This window comes from Paramisgurnus dabryanus, chromosome 17, assembly GCF_030506205.2.
Source record: "Paramisgurnus dabryanus chromosome 17, PD_genome_1.1, whole genome shotgun sequence".
Taxonomy (NCBI): domain Eukaryota; kingdom Metazoa; phylum Chordata; class Actinopteri; order Cypriniformes; family Cobitidae; genus Paramisgurnus; species Paramisgurnus dabryanus.
Window position 1 is genome coordinate 19,166,620 of NC_133353.1, and position 14,435 is coordinate 19,181,054.

The 14,435-nt window shown below is 37.9% G+C and overlaps 1 protein-coding gene and 2 long non-coding RNA genes across 4 annotated transcripts in view; 1 reads left to right on the forward strand and 2 right to left on the reverse strand.

Moving 5' to 3' along the window:
- The window catches only part of babam2 (BRISC and BRCA1 A complex member 2), a 409,020-nt gene that overhangs the window by 24,090 nt on the left and 370,495 nt on the right, over positions 1 to 14,435 (reverse strand). The gene's annotated exons all lie outside the window — the stretch shown is intronic.
- LOC135778237 (uncharacterized) lies at positions 5,717 to 11,177 on the forward strand. The gene is made up of 5 exons (XR_010544470.2): positions 5,717 to 9,902; positions 10,420 to 10,513; positions 10,612 to 10,744; positions 10,827 to 10,926; positions 11,037 to 11,177. It is a non-coding gene; the product is annotated as an uncharacterized lncRNA (long non-coding RNA).
- LOC135778236 (uncharacterized) lies at positions 11,084 to 13,053 on the reverse strand. The gene is made up of 3 exons (XR_010544467.2): positions 12,105 to 13,053; positions 11,542 to 11,678; positions 11,084 to 11,222 (listed from the first exon to the last, which is right to left on the reverse strand). It is a non-coding gene; the product is annotated as an uncharacterized lncRNA (long non-coding RNA).

Sequence of the window (14,435 nt, forward strand, 5' to 3'; positions counted from 1 at the left end):
GCAGGCTGCATTCAGCGCAGTCGCTGACGTCATCAACGTCTGAGCGCGCTCACGAGCTCTTTACTGTTGCTGCTGCATTTTGCTATCTGAGGAATTAAAACGTTTCCAAACCCCAGTACGGTAATGTGCAGTTAACCTCCTCTGTGTAGAAAATGTATGGTTTAAAATGTGACCGTCTCAACGTAATATTAGTAGAGATTTCTAGATTCATCTTGGTACAACGCCAAAGTTCGCCAGAGTTCACGGGGACGCGGAATCACACGTTCACATATGGGGTAAAGTTGAATGCAAATATCCGTTCCTCTAATATAATTTTTATCTAAACATTTTTTGAATCATTATTGAACGTTAAACTCAATCACGTGGCTATAGCTTATGTAATTTTCATTGTTTATAAACTTTATGGATTTAAAATTACATTAATTTTATAGGATAATGCATTTTTATACAACAACTGCATAGACACAATTAAGCAAGTCATTAAACAAAACGTAAATAAACAAAACATGCCGTTCCAGATGTAAATATGATGCCAATGTGTCATTATTCCGATTGAATAGTATTTGATATGAAAGTTAGTCAACACTTTTATTTTGGAGGTTTTTGTCATGAAGGCAGGAAGGCTCAAAATAAAGCCATGGAAAAGACTGAAAGCTCTATAATATTTCGTTTGCTGTCCGTGTATGCACCATAGACCGTAAAAAAAATAGGTATGCACACATTTCTGTAAGCTGTGCACACTGTGCCCCCTTAAAAAAAATTGTTGCATGACGCCCCTGGCCACAACAACCAAAAGGCAGATGACATCCAAATCCCTTGAGAGCGATTGACGAGGAATCATAAGAGGAGACTGCTTCCGAAACGCTCTCGCGGGACTTTGATGTCATCCACCTGTCGGTTCTTGCAGTTGCATTTACGTGTGGTCACAAAAACGTAACATTTGTACATATATTTAAGCACAGCAGTTAGGTGAAAAACAGGTGATTTTAAGCCATTCAAACACAAACAACAGTGCGTCCGCTGTTTCTGTGTCAGAGGAGCAGGCTAGGCGCGCATTCGTTTCTGAGCTTGTGTTGTACGTATTTTTGCCGCTTTATTGGCCTTAAATAACCAATATGCCTCAAAAATCCCGTCTTTGCAAATATCCTCATATAAACACAACCATTTAGGTCTTAGGAGAAAGTAAACAGCAGAAACATTGCGCATAAACTAGCACATCAGCGCTGCCTCTATTGTAACATAATATTTTGTTGAGAAATGTACAGTCATTCAATTAACAACTGTCACGATGGTTACAGACATCCTGTGCGAATTCTACACGAGTTTGACTCGAGTTACTCGTTCATACATAACGTTTCTGTATTAGAGCTGTGACTGTAAGCTGTTGTGTGAACAGAACAGACCCTGGATTATTTGTTTATGTGTTCTGAATAATATGATATGAAAAAGTTGTATTTGTTCACATTAGTAAATGCATTATATAACATAAACAAACAATGAAAAATATAGAGTATATAATCATTAATTTATTCTTGTTTATGTCATTACAGTAATTGACAGTAGTTCATGGTGCATTCACTAATGTTAACAGTTTCAACTTTGATTAAAAAATAATTAGTAAATGCTAAAATAAATACATTTACAATTAATAAATAATTAATAAAAGATTCATTAAAGGTGGTGATATTCATGTTTTCTTTTTATACAGTATAGTGAGTTATTTAGCTGTTTCGCCTTAATCTGAAATGCCCTGCAAACTACAGCTACCTATATATGCCACAGGAGACTTTAATATAGAATTAATGTAAAAAAAATCTCCCCTTAAAATGCTATTGGTCTCGCCTACATAAAGTGTTAGGTAAAGGAATATGACTTGGCCTGAAAAATATTTCAGTCAGAAGAATTTTTTTCACTTTAATTCTTTTTTGTATGTTATATATGTCAAAATCTGTGTAAATAATAGAAAGGTCGCTGATTAACACTTGCAATTCAGTGTCGTGATGGTTTTAAAAAATATTCTGAAGGTAGTAAAAAAGGTAGTAAAAAGTAGTAAATTTAACTTAAGGATTTCTGTATAAACCCTGGATGTTCATATTGACCCTTTATCCGTTAACCGAAGGTAAGAATTTATGACCGATTAACATTATCAGTTTAAAGAAAAAATGTGTTGCAGTATGGTTGGAAGTTGAATGGAGAAGCGCGCATATACGCATAAGATGACGCGGTCCTCTCTGTCTCGTGCACATCTGGACAGACCTTCCCTGATGGCCTCAGACCCTGACCAAAAACATCTCTCTTTTTGCACAAATGAAGAAAGACGACGCAAAAGCAAAACTTTTAAAATGCATCCTGCTTTAGAAATGGCCACTGTAGTAGATGAAAAAGAGACAATCCGCCCTTTTTGGATATTATTTATCTGGACTGATTGCGTGCTCTTTGATAAGGTAATGGTGCGCGAATATCTGATAATGTATGAATCCTGGTTCTGTTGTTGACCTGTTGCTGCTGTTTGCATGTTCAAATGAAATAAAATGTTTTGTTTTCACCATGTCAACAGTCAACTGTATTTTTACTCAATGACAATTTAATATTAAAATCTTATAAGTTAACGGTTAATGTTCGATTAATAAGCTGCGATTGTCGGTTGGAAAAATTAACTGATATGAACATCCCTAAATGGGAGGGGATTGGGTCAAGGGGGCAAGTGGTTGGGTAGATGGAGAGAAGCTTAAAAACTTCACTGTCAGTCAGTGGAGAGAAGGAGGAAAAGTGGTAGAGAATTCATGGTACAAGGGAGAACATTTTTGTCCTCTGGTTCTTTTCAGTGTACTATGGTGTAATATTTCTGTGGTGCTGATCTTAAGTGCATCGGGCATTAATTTATCACCCGCAGCTGTGTGGGATCAGCTCTGCTTATGTGCAACTAATTTGCGCTGCTTTAGTAGATTGCATTGGTCATTATGGAAATGAGCTGATGCACCATTATTTAATTTGCGCTTTTTTAGTAAATAACCCTTATCCATGACAACTCCCATATGCACTTTTTGGAATTGCGCTCTCACGCTAATTAGCCCTGTTTAGTAAATCTGACCCTTAGACAGATTTGTGAACAATATTTGAGAGTACTTTTGTGTACATAGAGAAAGATATTTCTTAGATATTTGAGTTCATCTAATGAAAAATAAGGGCAAAACAAGTGTTGTGTGTAATAGTAAATATACATATTAAGTTGCAAAAAATAATAATACTTAAAAATATCTGCACGTTTCTAATCACTTAACAATGCCTTTCAGAAAACGATGCAAGATGGGCAAGTGCATCAAGTGGGTAAATATCAGTGGACAAAATTAAGTTGTTACAGACCCATTTGGGGACTGTAGGTAAAAGAAACCCCACATTTTAGACAAACAGGGGCTCTAGTCAGTGACTTAAAAAACACACCTTTGTCTGATCTTTTTGTCTCCACTTAACAGCCGAATTTTAGGGTTATCTAAGCATGCCAATAGCCCTAAATATGCCTGAAATAAAAGTAAACTTTGACGCGTTGCCATCATGTTTACCAAGTTTGGTGTCAACCGCATGAATCCTCAAGAAGGAGTATTTAAAAGTTCATTGCATGCAACTGTCAAAAAATCCACCTTTGTGATTGACACACTTCCTGGTGCCTGCTGGTGGCGCTATGCCCAAGACTCACAATAGGCAGATCGATGCGATTGGAATACTTGGCCGAACATACACACCGCGTGTCATCACAATAACACATTTTTTGCCTTAGATATAAGACGCTTCCTGTTTCTCTGATTTCTGCATAATTTGTCGCCTCGCCATGGCAACAGCGTTAGATATAAAAATTCACTTCGCAATTTAGCATCTACAATGTCTCGGCATCATGCTGACAACGTTTGGTGTCAATTGCATGAATCCCATTGGAGGAGTATTTAAAAGGTGTCCTATTTCTAACGCAAAAAAAATTTATTATTGTGATGACACGTGGGATGTATGTTTGCCCAAGGATTCCGATCACATCAATGTGCCTATTGTGAGTTCAGGGCATAGCGCCCCCAACAGGTGTCAGTCATGAAGGTGGATATTTTGACAGTTGCATTCGGTAAACTTTTAAATATTCCTTCTAGAGGATTCATGAGATTGACCCCAGAGTTGGCCAACATGATGTTGAGACATTGGACTTGCGACCAAATTTTTGATATCTTGAACGCTGTTGCCATGGGATTCCGTCAAAGTTTACATTTATTTCAGGCACATTTAAGGCTTGTGGCATGCTTAGATTAACTTGAAATCTAGCACACACATCACAATTATTGTCGGTTAAGTGTGGACAAAAAGGTCATACAAAAGCGTGTCTCTTTAGTGGCTCACTAGTGCCCCCATTCGTTTAAAAATGTGGGGTTACTTTTCCCTACAGTCCCCAAATGGGTCGGTAATGACATACAATAGTCCACTGATATTTACCCACTTGATGCATGTGCCCACTGTGCATCGTTTTCTGGGAGGCACTGTATAGCAATAAAAAGACATGCAATGGGCCACCCAAACAATGTCTGCATCCCAATTTGGTTACTATGTCCTATGCCCTAAAAAACTATCCTTATAAATCTGACGTCATATCTGTGCGTTCACACATCCCATAAAGGGATTTAAAAAAAATTCTGCAGCCTCTAAAGTTTGCTTATTATTCATGATTTATCTTTTGAGAAACCACACACATGCATTTTGCTTATGATAAGATCATAAAGGAGCTTCAGATGCAGTGTTCTATTATGCTGGTGAACATGTTAATTAGCATTAACTCTTTCCCCGCCATTGACAAGATATCTCGTCAATTAAGAGAAAACGCTTCCCCGCCAATGACGAGATTTTCCGTCTTTCCGCAATACCGCTATTATCCTCCAGGTGGCGCCCTTCCGCAACTTTTTAAAACCGGAAGTATTGCCCTATGGCAAGCTGCTGCATGTCCGTGTCTGTTTTAAAGATCGCTCTGGATGGGATCTCTATGAAAAGTCAGTCACAAAAATGGAATTATTTTTGCTTTTTGCTCAAAATATGGTGTTTTTGCAAAAACCTACCCATATTCAAAAGCTGATTGCAAAAGAACCACTAAAGGTAGGATGAAACGGTTTTTTTTGTTTGAAAGCAGAGGGTCTGTTCTTTCATTTGGTATATTTATTTATTTAAAGAAGAACATTTTCTGGAAGGCATTAAACTTTGGTGAAAATCATGAAAAACGCTGGCACTGGCTGGCAACTTTTTTTAAAAACGCTGGCGGTGAAAGAGTTTATAAGCAAGTCGCCTAACCAGTGTTTTGTTTTCATGACTGATGGCTTGTGGCAGTCAAAGTTTGTGGCAGGTCTGTACTAATGTGGATGCAAGACAAGAGACCTTGAGGCCCTGAACCACTAAAGGTGACCTACACACAATGACTTAGATACACATAAATTATTGTCTCTAACACCCAAACAGACAACATGGTCTACCAGATTTTATTACTGATCTTAAAGATTGTAGAAGTGAGGATAGTATGATGTGTGATGTAAGGATCAATGCTGTTCTTCGTTTCATGACTCAGCATGTGCTAAGAACAGAAAGAAATTATACTGCTCTATGCAAGGTCACACACATAATCACACACATTTGTTCTCTCTCTCTCTCTCTCTCTCTCTCTCTCTCTCTCTCTCTCTCTCTCTCCCTCCCTCTCTTTCAGCTTGTTTGTTTAGAAGAGGTGTGTCAGGAACTTTGGATCAGTGAACTATACACCCACATAGGGAGCGTGGGAGACAATGACAGGTGAGATCAATGCTTTAACACTGCTGAACGTTTATCACTAGCTGGGTTTCTAAGCGTTAAGCAAATCTTTTCAAAATTCGCCAAAAAAATAAAAATAAAGAAATGTGAATTAGGTAAATTTCTATCAAGTCGTTCGAACAAATGAGGTGGTGACCTACTAGGTGGTAACCTAGTAACCAACAGAAAACAAAACAAGGTACGCATGAAAATGGAAACAGGACTGCATGTACAGTAGTCACAATGGGGCAAGTTATTCATTTATTAGCCGTGCAGCTTGTAATTGGCAAACTGAATGCTGTGCACAGAAAAAGGAATGCAGCATTTTTGATGAAGGCACTAGCTGCAAGGTCATTGCAGTGTCGTCGAGCACAATATATATGGTAAAGACAAAGACAGTGGAAACAGCTAGACGATCAGTCCTGTGTGTTTAATGTTTGCTACTTCAGAATTAATTCGGCAAATGCGTTTCCATATCCCATTATTCGCATTTAATATTTTTCAAATATATCAAAAACCACCTCAAGCGAGCAGCATGATAACTTTTTTGCAAATTAAGGGATTTTTAATCGAAATGTGGCATTTTCATCACTCGTTCTTGATGTGATACTTCAAAATGTGCATAAAATCATGGTAATGGAAACATGGCTACTCCCAAAAAGAGTCCAGCTTCTGATGTCCGAGTGCTCATTCTGAAACTGGGAATGCCATTCATAAGTGGACTAACTAACACAAATGCCATTTGTCATAAATATATGTATCCCTATAAAGTTACTGTAGATACAAACAGGGCTTGACATTAACCCCGCCATCCCTCCAAATGGGGGTAGATTTCAGCTGTGACTAGTAAGACAGTTGCTGCATCCGAAACCGCCTACTTCATACTATATAGTACGCGAAAAGCAGTAGGCGAGGCGAGTAGTATGTCCGAATACATAGTATTCGAAAAACAGTATGCGAAAAGTACCCAGATGACCTACTACTTCCGGTTAGATTTTGCAGTGTGCATACGATGGACACTTCACTATCCTATGATGCCCTGGCAGAGGAGTTATCCAACGAAGAAGAAGAGGCATGCGGCTGTTTTCGCGCTGGAATGACATGACGTGCTGACGTATGTCACGTGATGTAGCAACATGGCGGATGTAGTACGTCCGAATCTCATTCATACTACCAGGATTCATACTATACAGTACCTACTGTTTTAACGGCAAGTAAGTAGGTACTTCATCTTATTTAGTACCTACTGTATAGTATGCGGTTTCGGACGCAGCCAGTCACTCCCACTAGCCACTTTGGCAGTAATATTTATATATTTTTTATTGTAGTTTTCTTAAAAGCCATGTTAATTAATAAATAATACGTGGTGTGACACTACAAAACTACAACTCTTATAAGCACTCCCAGCACCCTGCGAAACACAAGGGCTATTACCATAGAGAGCTCGACTACTGATGGATTTGCAAACCCATAGGACACAGTCTGAGCGAACACACGCACACTTCAGGGAAGGGGAAAGATACGCCATTACACAGAAGACATTTTAAGTGTTTGCTCACTCTCTGGGCGAGAGGGGAGAGAAATTCATAGAGCTGAAGGTGCCCATTTGTTTGTGCAAAGGCAAATGAAACCCTTGAGGGGAGAGGTTCACGCTTGTGCATCATAAACCCCATTCACACAGCACTTTGATCACAGAAAAATTCTGTAACATTGGCAGAGAGCCTTCTGTGCGAACACAAACACATCCTGTAAAAGTTATGTGATCGCTCCTGTAAAGGGGACCTAGTAACATTTATGGAATGCCTCCATTTATGGAATGCTGTAAGGGCTGTGCCGTAAAGAGAATGCACGTGTCATTGCAACAAGAAGTTATCATTAAGCTCTTTGACACAAGGGATTTAAATGCATATTAACATTCACATTAAGAAATAACAGAACAGTGCGTCACAAGCTCCTTTATGATCTTATCATAAACAAAACTGCACACACATAGTTTCTCAAGAGAGAAATCATAGATAATAAGCAAACTTTAGATGTTGCGGATAAAATTGCAGGACTTGAAATATGTCACATTTATTTATGCGATCTTTACGGAAAATAAGTATGTGAATATACCAAAATCAAATATCCCCTGACAAATTGCGGACACATTTTTTGTGTGTTTTCCGTAATCTATGTGTGAAAAGGGCTATAATATGATTTTGTACTTTTGCGCAACAATAATGCTCTCTCGACATTTGTCAGTAAAACACAATAAACAAAGTCTTGAATCACCATGTACGCATATGTACGAAAGTATATAGATCTCATCTGCACGAAAAACTTTCACCCTCAAACCTATTAGCTCCACCCAACAGGAAGTCAGACATTTTGGATTGTTTAAAAAATGCATGCGGTGAACTTTTAAATACTCCTCATAGGGGATTCATGTGATTGATACCAAATGTGGTGAACATGATGCTGAGACATTGGACTTGCTAAATTGAAGATTTCTGATATATTAAAACATAGTTGCCATGGCGAGGCTACAAATATATGGTGAAATCAGAGAAACAGAAAGTGTCTTATATCTAAGGCAAAAAATGTCTTAGGGTTTTAGGTCTTCTGAAGATTCCCAACGCATCCATGAATTAATGAACTAAGAATGTCAAGAGCAGCTGGAACTGAGACAGAGATATTGGACACATATAGTAACAAGTCATTGGCATATAGGGAGACCTTCTGTTAAAGACTATGGGCTCTATCTTACACCTGGCACAATGCAGGGCAATGCGCGACGCAGGTGTCTTTTGCTAGTTTCCACCCTGCGCAATGATAATTTTCACGTTTAGCGCCACGTTGTTTAAATAGCAAATGCATTTGCTCCCCCTTTTCCGCCCATGGGCGTTCTGGTCTGAAATCGAGGTGTGGTCAGGCGCATTGTTGGCGCGTTGTTATTTTGAGGCAACTAAAATAGACTACGCCATTGACCAACAAAAACCTGGTCTAAAGTCTAAAGTCAATGGCGCAATATGTTTTTTTATTATTTAAAGAGCGCGTTAGTAATATGCGTCTATGAAAGGGACGACCACGCGGGTTTGCTTAACACATACATGAATGCGCAGCAGCACAAAAACGCTTTTAAATATGAAAGATTAAAGGATTGATTGTAAAAGATTATTACTGAGTCTCTTGGACATAAATGAAGACTAATTATGAGACGTTAGAAGGCACAAAAAGCTGCTTCACCTGCAGCCTGTTAAGTAAATAAATGCTTTTCTTTAAACAAATGCATCTGTTTTTAAATGTTTTTTTTTTAAATGCTACCTCACAGATTTATAGTATATAATGAGTCTGTACCTGTGGATATGGTGAGATGAGAAATTTTTTTAAGTAATGCTTAAAAAAACTGACGCTGTCCAAGTGCTGAAACGTGCAGAGAGCCGTTTGTAAATTCTTTATCTCCTGTTTGTTACAAATAAAGTATTTTTAGAGTACAAACCTTTTCTTACATACTTGTAAATTATTTTTTGATGATATTGAATAGCCATACATTTAAAGAGCACCTATTATGGGATGCACGTTTTTAAACATCATTTTGTGTGTAAATGTGTATTAGTACATGCTAACGATATTCAAAAAGTACATACCTCAAAGAAAACGATGACGCGAGTTATCGTCTCTAACGTTCGAGGACTACAAAAAACACTCGGATTGTAGGCAACAGTTTACTTCCTGGGATTAGTGACGTAGATAAGACCAACATTATCATAGTTCAGCCCTCTCTGCTTTGCTTGGGTACGCCCTCAAAGACGAGGGTGGGGAGCGCCGAGTCAGAAGAGAGCTAAAATGGCGGAGGTTGGGAGTCCCTGCTTTGACTCTGTTTGCAAACTCTTGTTTCATCGTTTAAGCGATTAAATCTCTCGAGTAGACGCTGTCTCTTTAGATGCGAGGGCAAAATAGCACTTTATGGACTTCCACAGAGGACATCATGTTTAATACGGTTCCGGAAAAATCCAGTCAGAAGTTGTTCACGGAGTTTTCACAATAACTGCTTCTCATGAACCGAAGCTGGACGTCTCCTACTGAAAGTTGGATTACTGTGCACTTCTGGATCACAGGCTGTAAGTATTCACGTTTATTATTTGCCTTTTACTGTACATTACGTAACCGGTAACCGGAGATTAACATAATGTGCGTGTAGAGCTAAGCTTGCAAGCGAACTGTTTTGTGTTGTAATACTGTATTTCATAAACAACGTACCATATTTACACACGTGTATGTTGAATTATGCAGACTATCGTTTTTTTATCGATGTTGGTTAAGACATGTTTACAAACTTGCTAAGTTACCAGCTAAACTGTTACCGGTAAAATTTGTTCTCATGATCAAACTCAAGAAACTCTTGAGTACAGATGATTTGTTTAAAGTTATATGTATTTTACTGTTGTATTTACTTGAAGCTTTCTTAGATTTTGAAACGAAGTAAACACGTAATGTGTGTTGCTAATGTTGGGCCATGTAATGTGTAATACATTAACGTTTTAATGAATAGTCTAACGATTTATAATCGTTGTACTCTATTGTTATAATATGTATTTTTGACTGAATACATGTTTGTTTTATTTGTCTATATCCTAGATTCGCAGCTGGACACATCCTTCTACACTGTATGCAAACATGCAACATCATAACACACAGTACAAGGAGTCAGACTGGCATATGAGGAGCAAAGGTGTGTAACACAAATGATGTATTTAGCTAATGAAACCACTACCAGTCTTAAATGTATAACTGATGATGACAAAGTTTTTTTTCTCTGCATAATCATAGGAACCCACGCAGTAGCATCGTTTCACAATGTTTCCATCACCATCATCAGTGGATGCCTTTGCCGTCCGTAGCCTGAGATTTCAGATTTGCAGCAAAAAAATTTGATTTTCTCATTTATTGGAATGCTATGCAGGTATTTAAGTATTTTAGTAACTGTGTTAAATAAAGTAGTATTTACTTTTACAATAAATTTATGCTTGCTTATATTTTTACAGGTTGTACCTTGCAGCCATCCATTACAATGTCACCAAGCCGTAACAAAAGCAGGAGAGGGAAGTACAAGGCTATGTTCCCAAAACACACAAATGACATACCGTAAGCAGTAATGTTTTATTTCAAATACATTCATAATTAAAAACTTAATGTATGAAGCAGGGAAATAAATTATCAAAACAAAAGATTTATTGACTGCAATATTTCTACAGTTATGTGGATGATGTGATCAGGCTTGTGTTTGCTGAGGTATTTGAAGATAAGCTGAAGGAAACCCCGATTCCAATGGACCTGGCATCACAGTTTGAGAGACCTTCAAAGGAGGACGTGATTGCATGCCATCTTCAGTGCAGGGGTCGTCGGAAGCCAACATTCCGATCAGGAAGCTCCAAGCATATCTGGAGAACAACACACGACAGGATGATAACCCTAAAGTGTCGTCTTAGATAGCACCAGCTGACAAAGCTTTGATATGCCATTTATCTGAATAGATAGCTGTAAGAAGTGAATTGAACAATTTTTGAAACAAGAGCACAATATGGTTACTAAAGTATGTTTATTTGTATATTGTTTAACATTTAAATATATATTTGTAATAAATAAACTTTTGACTGACTACTATATTTTCTTTTAAAGTTACATCTTTTGTTCTTTTGGGTACTTTGTTACTATAATAATACTTTAGTGTTATTGGTTTAAAAATGTAATAAAACTTACTCTAGTCCTGCGCCTCAAAGGCTTATAGTCGGTACAATAAATGTTCTGTGTGTAGGGATTTAGACAATTTGTGCAAAACCTGGATGATGAATCACGCAGGTAAGAGGCCCTGGAACCTGTTGCATTCTCCTTAAAACCTAGTAAGTAAAAACATAGCACAGTCTTTCATAATAAAGTTTACCATAGTAAAATAATGTAGAACTAACATTCATTTCAATCAATACTTTCTTTGTGCTACATTTGGTGTTTCCATATAGTTTGCACAGTAAAATAGTATGTAAGCAGTATTTTATAATTAAGTTTACTATAGTAAAATAATGTAGAAATTACCAAGTGAAATCGTTTTATAATCATTTCAACAAATACTTTATATGTGCTACATTTGGTGTTTCCATATAGTTTGCACAGTAATACAGTATGTAAGCAGTCTTTTATAATAAATTTTACTAGAGTAAAATAATGTAGAAATTACCAAGTGAAATCGTTTTATAATCATTTCAACAAATACTTTCTATGTGCTACATTTGGTGTTTCCATATAGTTATGTAGTACGTTATAATTACCTTTTGGATGTCTTTGCAACACATTTTCGTCTTCGTTTAGCATTCTGGCAGAGCTAAGGACACCTAAAAAAGTTAAATCCAATCGCATTCATTGACGGAGATCGTTTATATCGTAACGGCCTTCTGAACTCTCTGGATCCAGCTCGAAGTGGTAAGGCAGTACAGACACCATCGTTTATAGAGAAATATAACGCTTGTTTACGTTGCCTCTGAGGCTGTGACTCTCAGTCAGAATCTGTGTCAACCCACGCGTAGTCAGGGGCGTAACCTTTCAAACACACGCCGAACCCAGCTGACCAATAACAGTTGAGTAGTCATCTGACCAATCCGATTACACTAGACATTTTGGGAGGCGGAGACAGGAACTAAACCGAGCGTTTTCCAGACAGTGGGAAATCGGTGAGGTATGTAAGCAATTTATAAGACTCACAATGCATTAGTTCAAGTTTTAATAACATGTATGTACTATGGGATATTGCAATAACGTGCTAACGTGCCAATTTATTAGCATAATTGGTGCTCTTTAAAGCAATTAAAAGACTGCTTTTTTACTTCCATGACTAAAAGAAAACGGGGTTTAAAGGTTTTAATAAAAAAATAACAATTTCAAGTGAAAAATAACACAATTATTTAAAATTAATCTTAAACTGGGGGTCTTCTTCCTCCGCTTAGTTTTTCAGTTTACAAAGTCAGTCATTAAAATAGGGATTAGACATAGCGCCAGCGCAACTGGCTTTTAAAGGGGATGAGAGCTGAGACTGTCATTGGTTTATTGCACGTTACGCCCAAAATACTCATCACTCATTAAAAAAAATAGGACCTACCCTTTTCGACCATGCGCTCGGCGCTCAAACCATTTTTCCCGTCGTTAAACTAGCAAAAGTGGATTCGGACACGCCCATTTAGACGTTGCGCTGTGCGCTTTAGACAATGCGCTTAGATCGTTAAAATAGGGCCCCATATCTTATTATTCCAGTGATGTGTGGTTCTGAATGAAGCGCAATAGCCAAAGGTTCAATAGCGACAGCAAATAAAAGAGGACTCAGAGGACAGCCCTAACGAGTGGAGGGAAATAATCTGAATGGGTGTCATTAGTTCTGACTGAAGCCACAGGGGATGAATAAAGCAACTTAATCCAAGAAATTAACTCCTGGCCTAAACCAAATTTCTCCAAAGCGTAAAAAAGGTAGTTCCACTCCACCTTGTCAAAAGCCTTCTCCGCGTCTAATGAGATTACGGCTTCTTGCCCCACTGACGTAAACGGATTATAAACAACATTGAGAAGTCGTCTGAGATTAAAGAACCTATGCCTGTTCTGGACAAAACCTGTCTGCTCAGGGGAGATTATCAAAGGCAAAACTGATTCCAGTCGCAGAGCTAATAAATTGGACAGAAGTTTTACATCTACAGATAAAAGACTAATTAGACGGTAACTAGAGCAGGACAGAGGGTCCTTATTCTTTTTTAAGAGTAATGATATGGAGGCCTGATTTAGAGTCTGGGGTAATTTAGAGAAAGTAAGAGATTCATTAAACATTTCTATCAAAACTGGTGCTAATTTGTCAAAAAAGGTCTTGTAAAACTTGGTCGGAAAACTGTGCGGGCCTGCACATTTTCCAACCTGCATAGAAAGTGTTGCTCGTTTAAGTTCCTCTATGGTGATTGGGCCCTCTAACTGCTCAGCAATATTAGCATCTACCTTAACCAACTCCAGTAAGTCAAAAAAACTATCCAGGCTGACAAATCAGACCCAACCTCAGAAGTATATAGAGAGGAGTAAAACTGTAAATTTATCATAATTTTTTTAGGATCGGTTGTGACTCCAGAAGGAGTATGAATTTGTGGAATCTGCTGAGAGGAGGAAGCCTGTAGAAGCTGATAGGCCAAGTTTAGTCGCCTTATCCCCAGATTCATAATAACAATATTTAGCCTTAAATAAGAGCTCCAAAGGAGCTCAAACTCAGCCTGAAGAGAGAGAAACGATCCGTATATAGTATATGTTAGGGGATAAGGGGGAAGCATTGATATTATCAAGCTGGGAGATTCGTAACCTCAATTCCTTTAATTTTTTTCTTTGTTTGTTCTCATAGCTGCTGTATGAAATAATTTCACCTCTAAAGTATGCTTTAAAACAGGGGTCCCCAACCTTTGTTACACCGCAGACCGGTTTCAGCTTAAAAAAAATTGCGGACTGGGGTTGTGAGCATTGGAGGGGGTGGGGTTGGGGTTGGGGGTTGCTGAGTTGCTGTTCAAACAAAATGCTGAAAATTCTCCTTTTCGAAATGTATAAACGTTTTAAACGGAACTAAAGATAACAACCACGCATTAGTA